The sequence below is a fragment of the Hordeum vulgare genome, chromosome 3H (assembly GCF_904849725.1).
Source record: "Hordeum vulgare subsp. vulgare chromosome 3H, MorexV3_pseudomolecules_assembly, whole genome shotgun sequence".
In the NCBI taxonomy this organism is placed as follows: Eukaryota; Viridiplantae; Streptophyta; class Magnoliopsida; order Poales; family Poaceae; genus Hordeum; species Hordeum vulgare.
Genome location: NC_058520.1, coordinates 251,518,596 through 251,527,243, shown reverse-complemented (window position 1 = coordinate 251,527,243; position 8,648 = coordinate 251,518,596). Strand labels below are relative to the sequence as shown.

At 41.2% G+C, this 8,648-nt stretch overlaps 1 pseudogene; it reads left to right on the top strand.

The window, feature by feature from the left end:
* Positions 1-2,096: 2,096 nt before the first annotated feature.
* LOC123441654 lies at positions 2,097-4,200 on the top strand (annotated as a pseudogene).
* Positions 4,201-8,648: the final 4,448 nt, after the last annotated feature.

Here is an 8,648-nt window from a genome sequence, read left to right as displayed (position 1 = left end):
TGGAACCTGAGTGGATTCAAGCCATGCAAGATGAACTTCTTCAGTTCAAGCTAAATGACATGTGGGAACTCGTCAAACGACCAGATCCTCGCAAGCACAATATCATTGGCACCAAGTGGATCTACTGAAACAAGCAAGATGAGGATGGTCAGGTAGTGAGGAATAAGGCACGGCTTGTATCCCAGGTTGAAGGAATTGACTTTGATGAAACTTTTGCACCTGTTGCTAGACGAGAAGCTCTCAGAATTTTACTTGCTTATGTTAATCATCACAAAATTACTCTATATCAAATGGATATGAAAGGTGCATTCCTCAATGGTAAGCCTGAGGAAGAAGTATATGTTGCTCAGCCTCCAGGTTTTGAAGATCTGAAGCATCCACACAAAGTCTTCAGACTCAAAAAGGCACTCTATGGCCTCAAGCAAGCCCCTCGGGCGTGGTATGATACATTGAAGGAATTCCTGATGAAGAAAGGCTTCAAACCTGGTTCACTTGATCCTACTATTTTCACAAAATAATATGACAATGAACTATTTGTTTGCCAAATATATGTCGGCGACATTATTTTTGGTTGTACTGACAAATGTTACAGTGATGAATTTGCCTACATGATGAGTGAAGAATATCAAATGTCTATGATGGGGGAGCTGAAATTCATCTTAGGTCTACAAATTCATCAACAACACAATGGAATCTTCATATCCCAGGAGAAATACCTCAAGGACGTTCTGAGGAAATTCAACATGCATGAATGCAAAGGCGTCAAGATTCCTATGCCTACCAACGGCCACCTCTGCACTGACAAAATGGTAAAGATTTCGATCAGCATGTATATCGCTCTATGATTGGCTCTTTATTGTACCTATGTGCATCTAGGCCAGATATTATGCTTAATGTTTGCATGAGTGCTCGTTTTCAAGAAAAACCGAAGGAATCACACCATAAGGTTGTGAAACACATTCTTTGATACTTAGCGCACACACCAACACTAGGATTATGGTACCCTAAGGGCTCAAATCTTCACCTCGTCGGATATTCTGAGTCTGATTATGCTGGTGACCGTGTGGATCGCAAGTCAACATCAGGCACATGCCATTTTCTCAGAAGATCATTATTTTGCTGGTCGTCAAAGAAGCACAACTGTGGATCAGTCTTCACTGCAGAAGCTGAGTACATCGCTGCTGGATCTTGCTGTGCTCAACTACTATGGATGAAGCAAACCCTCAGAGACTACGACATCAACATGAAGAATGTGCCCCTCTACTTCGACAATGAGAGTACAATCGAGATCACCTAAAACCCAGTACAACACTCGAAGACAAAGCACATCCAGATTCGTCATCATTTCTTTCGTGATCATGTCCTCAAGGGCAATATCATCATCGACCATGTGAAGACTGATAATCAACTAACAGATATTTTCACAAAGCCCTTGGATGAGAGAAGATTTGGCAAGTTGCGGTGTTAGCTAAATATCCTAGAATCTTCGAATGTCTTGCACTACAAGAAAAATTCTCAATTATGACCCCAAAAAATAACGGTGGTTTAATTGGTCATTGATCCATGACCAAAATTCTGAAATTAGTCATGGCAAGTATACGAGTGTCCAAAGCCCATAATGTTATGAACTTTTACATCCATTAGGTCATGATACTATTGCACAAATTGGTCATTAAGTGCTACCGATTGAAAAAAGAAGAAGAAAAAGTGATAGATGTGTGTTGTATGAGGGGAGGGTTTTGGAGCGTTGGCTGTAGTAGGAGTGGATGGCCAGGATCTGTTTCTAGGGAGGGATTTGTGGCCTCGGATGTGATAGGCTCGCTGGTAATGCCCACGTCGACGCCCCATCCCTAGCCCCCCGTTCCCCTATTCCCCTCTCTCAATCTCCCTCTCCCTCGTCTGCTGTCACCGCCACCACTCACCGGCGCCATCCCCCACAGCCTTAGTCGCTGCCGCCAGCGCATTCCCCCCACAACGTGTGCCCCACCCCTTCTCCCCCTCGCCTTATCCCCACCATCGGCGGCCTCCTCACCTCCTCGTTGACCAAGATCGAGCAGCCGGTTCAGATCCACATCCATGGTGGCGTGAGCGCCCCGATGTGCAGGTTCAAGTCGTGTGAAGATGGTACTCGCTGCGGCTCTCACCCTGGTGCCATCGGGTCTATAACAAGTGGGATGGTTGGTTAATATAGAAAGGTCTCCACTATATTTGCATATGCTTGTCTTAGACGGTGGAAAGTTCTAACTAGTCTCCTAGGAAATGGTAGAACAAAACTTGTTACTACATGGAATGCACAGTACAGCTCTATATACTTTACATAAATCATTCTGCGCCCTTCTAATCTGTCGTTCTTCCATTTGTTAACAAAATGGGTGAAATAAAAGTTAACCATTGTTTTCATTGCTACAGCTTATGATCATCGTGGAGGACACTGGATCATTTCTCCTGGCAAATAACCACTCCCCTTGGGAAGGTGTAACCATAGCTGATTTCATCATGCCTTTTTTCCTTTTCATTGTTGTGGTCGCTCTAGCTATGGCGTAAAAGGTACACACTGACAACAACCCGACCATGACATTTACTTTCGTTTTGTCGAGCTAACACTGGTGTGACATTCATGACTTGATGTTGCTTACACCTAATTGCGTCATCTCGTGATGCATGCACAGAGTGCCAGACAAATTGGATGCGACTCGAAAGGCAACACTTCGTGCACTGAAGCTGTTCTGTGTTGGTATTGTTCTACAAGGTATTAATTAGGATTGTTCCTGAACAGGATGACGGTACATTCAATTTGACATAATGTTTGATGTTTAGTTTCTTGTTCTGCTGTGTTGCACAGGTGGATTTTTTCATGGAGTTTGTAGCCTTACTTTTGGGTTGATATTGCACAAATACGTTTGATGGGTATACTGCACGTAAGCGGCATATGAAATACATTATTCTGCATCAACTGTTCAACTAAATGTGGGATGACTTATGATTTGTGGTGCCTGCTTGGTTGCAGAGAATCGCAATAGCTTATCTTGTCATAGCACTGTGTCAGATTTAGCTCAAGGGAGAAGATGATGTAGATTCTAGACTTGATTTGATCAAGAGATATAGATATCAACTGTGAGTTCAAACCTTTAAGAACCCAATACAAAATAAAAATAAAAATCACTGATCCATATGACATATTTAAATGACTTAGTATCAGCAAGTTGTGTTTCTGAAATTACCATTCGGTATTGTTCTGCTAGACTCGCACGCTTGCTCATCACAATCACCTACATGGCCCTCTTGTATGGTACCTATGTTCCCAACTGGGAGTATCGGATATAAGGTCCAGGTTCCACAGAGAAAACGTTCACTGTAAGTCCCACTTTCACATTTATTTTTCATGCTAAGAATATATCTAGCAGTATTATAGATGACAGTAGAACTAATGAGCTTCAAAATCGTAACTTATATCAGGTCAAATGCGGTGTACGAGGTGACTCTCGTCCAGGCTGCAATGCAGTTGGCATGACTGACCGCAAAATCTTAGGCATCCAGCATCTCTACGGTCGACCGGTTTATGCACGATCCCAGGTTCTAATAAAATCAAGAGCTTGCATAATCCCCATTCGTCACCTTTGTTCAGTCTGTATTAACTCCTCTCTCCTGTGACACCAATGCAACATTGATTCACCACAAAATGGGCCACTCCCTCCTGATGCCCCCTCATGGTGCCAGCCCCCATTTGATCCTGAAGGGCTTCTCAGGTCAGAAAAACATGATACCTTCAAAGTTTATCATGAGGATCAGCCGCCGCCAGCGCGTTCCCCCACAACATGATAAATTGGTTTGGTTTATGTGTGGTTAGAAAAAGGAAGATGTATGAGCTAGCTGCAATAATTTTTCCTTGCTTGCTTTGTTGGTTTCCTGAAGTTCATATTTTTACCATTTTATTTTGCTACGTGAGGATTAGGTTTTAAGTCATACCTTTCGCCTTACTAATTACTGTCGTGCATAGGCTGGATGGAACATCGAACACCTCTGGTTCGAGTGTGTCTAGTGGCCATGGGTTGCACAGGAGGAATTGGAGTAACAAGAATGGCTGGGAGATGCAAACGTGTTGCATGACAAGTTGGATGCTTTCTTGAGACCCTCCCTGTGATTGTGTTCCAATATGTTCAGGTAAGTAAACTTTTTACTGTAGTTGAATCTGCAATGTGACTCTGTTTTGTTGACTGGTTCATGTGTAGGTGAATATTCGCATACAATGTTCTTTTGACACTGATGATTCTGGAGGCAATTTTTGCCCAGTGACTTTTCTGAAGATGATCCATACCCTATTTCCCACGTTAATTTATGTCTTTTTAGAAAGAAAAAAATCCATTCCTTTACAGTCTTCAGTCTGTTCCTTTTTAGAAACAACAAGTAATACATAGGCTTACAGTAGTATACAGAGTGTACATGTATATGTTTTACAGTCTTCAGTCCGTTCCTTTCTTTATTCTAGGTAGGTGTATTTTCTCTTTGTGTTCCGATATTTTTCGTCTCTGTGTGTACATAAGGCAATTCCTATTCTCTCTTGGTTTTAGTCTGTCATCTTGTTTCCCCTCAAATCTTTGTATATATGTATGTAGGGGTTTTCTATTTTAATTCCATCTATTGTTCATCACATTAGCAAGTTTATTTTCCAATAATATTTGACCTTTTCTCATTTACTTGTTGTTTGAAGTCCATTTTCTCTATCCATGTAAGTAGGTTATTATTTCCCTTTTCTCTCTTTGTCTTCTAGTTTACATGCTACTGTTGATCGTTGTTTTAAGTTTATTTACGACACTATTAAAGATACTTTTTCACAATTTGATGTTATCTGAATCTCTTTTTTTACAGTCCATTTACTCTGTCCATGTATGCCAGTATTTTGTGTCCGGTAGTCGGTTTGGTTTGTTGTCAATATAGTATCAGGTATACGAACATATACTACATGCGTCCACGTAGCTATACTATAGTGCAAACAAGTAGCATCACGCCATCAATATATATACACACGTACAACAGTAATAACTATTTTGCAACATATATACTAGAATCTATATACTCTAGTCCAAAGTATACAAAGTATATGCAGCCTTACCATCATTTTTTCTTGCAGGCGGCAATGGCAAGAGCATATTGTGGAGAGTTAGAGGATGAGAAGAAACTTGTGGTTCTCATCCAATCTTTGTGGAACTCTCTTTATGTGCGATTGTGTATTTGTTGGAACCTTTTTCTATTCACTTGCACTTGCAGAAGTATTCTGTTGTGCACATGTAAAATTATTTTGATGTGCCCTTATTTGGCGTTGAACCTTAATGCGTGAAGTCGGTGGATGATGTGTTGTATTTGATGTGATATGCTACTGAAATGAAATATACATTTTATTTGCAATCTCTTATTGTGTTGTACTTATTTTTAATGGGCCTATCCTGAGATATGCGTGCTTCTAGCAAAAACAAATTCTTCAACCCAAACAAATCAGACATTTTTAATAGTAAAATAGGTATTGGGTCAGGCCCATGTAACTAGATTGGTGGACAGGGATATGAAATTTATGATGATTTTATTTGGTCACTAGCAATGCCACGTCAGCTTGGCCACGTCAAATCCTACGTGGCTCACACAAATGGGTAATGACCAAACCAAAATTTTGGTCGATAGAGACCTGCGACCAAAATTTTAGAAAGGTGATGTTTGTTCATTCTTGACGGCCAACTGTTAACGTTGTAAATTTGGTCAAAAAAGGTTAATAAACGACAACAATGACGAATCAGTGACCAATATAGGGAGTCATAATTGACCTTATTTCTTATAGTGTTGTGAACTTGCACACATCCTAACACTTATGCAAAATTGATGACTTAGATGTGCAACACAAAAAGTAACGATTTTCCTCAACCAATGAAGAAAATCACTCTAAGTGTAAGAAATCAATGAAGAATTTTGTTCTCAGGGCCCTACGACAATTGTACGCGGCGCCTGAAATCATCATTCTTATACGGTGGGTCACACCACCACCCAACTTTGAAATTCTTCAAGCTAGTTTTTCTTCAAAGTTGAAATTCATCAATCTAATACTTTGTCACAGAATCCTCAAATTTTCAAAATCTTCAAATTCTTCAAAACGTTTGATGATATATATATATAGAATGATCTTTCAAAGTCCTCAGCAGTATTCACTTATAGCTCAGTCTTCAATTTAATATTTCATCTAAGTGAATGTGATCGGACCCGACTCCCCTCTATGCTAAGCTCAGTCTAGTCTATTCTCAATTCTTCATATGTGTTCTGTTTGACACTTGTTCAAAATCCTCACTGAGTCCTTCATAGCTGAGGACTTTGTTACGAAATCGTCAAAATTCAAAGTTTTAACCGTTGCAACAGTAACAACACCCACTACTCACGTTCGGATAACCATGATCTCCACCGCTTCCATCATGGGCACCAAGTGTCAAACGGAGACGAAGGGGCAAGGACAGTTCGGTCCGAAAGTTTCGGCCCGAACAGTTTTTCACCTGAGCTATAAATACCCCCTTATCCCCCTCAGTCAAAACTCTTCTTTCTCTCTCGTCTTCTCCGCTCGAGCTCGAACCCTAGCGCCGCCGCTAGCTTCCTCGCCGCCGGTGAGGAAGAGCTTGACTGCCTCGCCTTCGCCATTGCCGGACTCACGCTGATAGCGGAATATCCTCCTCCGCCGCCGCCATAGCTGTTTTCAATCGCCAAGTTAGGGCACTGAAGATCTGAACTAAAGAAATTCTTCTTTTTACTGCCTCAGTTCATCCTGTTCTTCGCACACGGTAAATAAAATCTTATTTTACTACCCCTCTTGATCTTTTATTTCATGTTAGATTCGTGAAATCAGTTTTTCCTCAGAAATTTCCTCAGCTGTGCACTCATGCCTAGAACACTTCATGAATTTCCCTAAGTTACTAAAATTCTTCAGGAGATTCCTGAATTGTGTAAATTCTCGAATCTGCACAACTCTGGAACCCAAGATCAGAATGCCTAGTCAAATCCTCAACTCACTGATCAAATTCCTCAACTTTTAATTTTTTCCAGTTTCCTCAAATCTGAGAACGCATATGACCTCTCAAAATTCTTCGCACCTATACTTTGTTCACACGTACAAAATGTTAGCTCATAAATCTCTAGGTTCTCATCAACTTAACTCATTTGCAGCATTTCTCGAAGAAACCTTACCCGTGCCGTCAGAATCATCAAGAATTCAAATTCCTCACCAAAAATCCTGGCTAAAGAAAATGGAAGAAGACCATAAACAAAAAGATGGCAAGAAACTAGAGCAAAATACTGTTTTTGAGATACGTGAAGAAATATATGCTGGTTATTGTACACCTGATGAGGAAATACATGGTAAAGACACCATGGCGAAGCGCAAGATAAGGCATCAAAATATTGAGCACAGGTGGGCTAAAGAGTGGAAGGAGTACATATATGTGACTCCGAAATATGCAAAGAAGTTCGCCCTCAAGCCATCCTACAAAAGACCGCCACAGGGTGATCAGCAAGCAGCTCATCCCTCAAGTGTAGCCACTATTGAGGACTATCCAGATGAGAGAGACAAATACTTCTCTAAATTGCAGAAAAAGGCAAAGGCAGGTGTGACGAAATTCAATGAGGACTCTGCTGCTGCTGCCACTTCTTCAGCTGTTGAGGCCTCTGCTACTGCACTTCCTTAGAAGAAGACTTTGCTGAAGAAACCAAAAGCTTCAACTGTTGTGTCAAAACAACAATTACCTCAGAAAGTTGCACTGATTGCAAAATCCTCAACTTCAAAACAGTCCGCACCTCCTCCGCAAAAGCAGGTCAGTAAAATTCAATCTGAACAACCTAGTTCCTTTGTGCCATCTCCTGCTGGCTCCGCCTCAAAGTCTTCACCAAGTCTTTTGAAGACTAAAATGACTGTCGGTAGAGGTACAAGGCCAAGTCCAAACAAAATCATCAATGTTCCTTCTGCATCAGAAGGAAGTGAAGAATTTGATGATGAAACACTCCAAGCAATTATCAGAAACAAACAGGAACATGTTGCACAAGCCTCTGGCAGTTCCATTCCTCTTGCTATGGACCCGAAGGTATTGCTGGACTTCATTGACCTCTGGTACGAAGATCCAAACACACCGATTGATGATTTGAAGCTTCCCCTGGTGTAAGCCATATGGTTGCTACTTTCATCAATGAAGCTAAATGGAAAGAGCAGCAAGCCAAGCAAGCTAGGGCTGCCAAAGTCAAAAAGGAGAAATTCCTCAAGCAGAATCTGCTCAACTTGTCACTTGAAGTACTTGTATCAACTCAGGCTGAACTCAAAACGCTCACGGACAAGTATACAAGTCTTCACTCTGATTGTCAAGGGGTCAAACTGAAATTCATCAAGGTTGCAACTGCTACAGTTGATGAATAAATTAGCAGAGCTGCCGCTCCAATGCAGCAGACAAACCCTCAGCCAAGCTATACCATTCAACTGACTCAGGAAGATGAAGATGAAGAACCAGCTGCAAAAGAAATTCCTCAGAATATTCCAGCTGAAGAAACAGCCAGGCCTAACACTGATGAACCAGTGCCTGATGAAATTGCTCCTTCACCAAAATCCTCAAAGGTGAAGAAGGTGACTTCATCTGCAT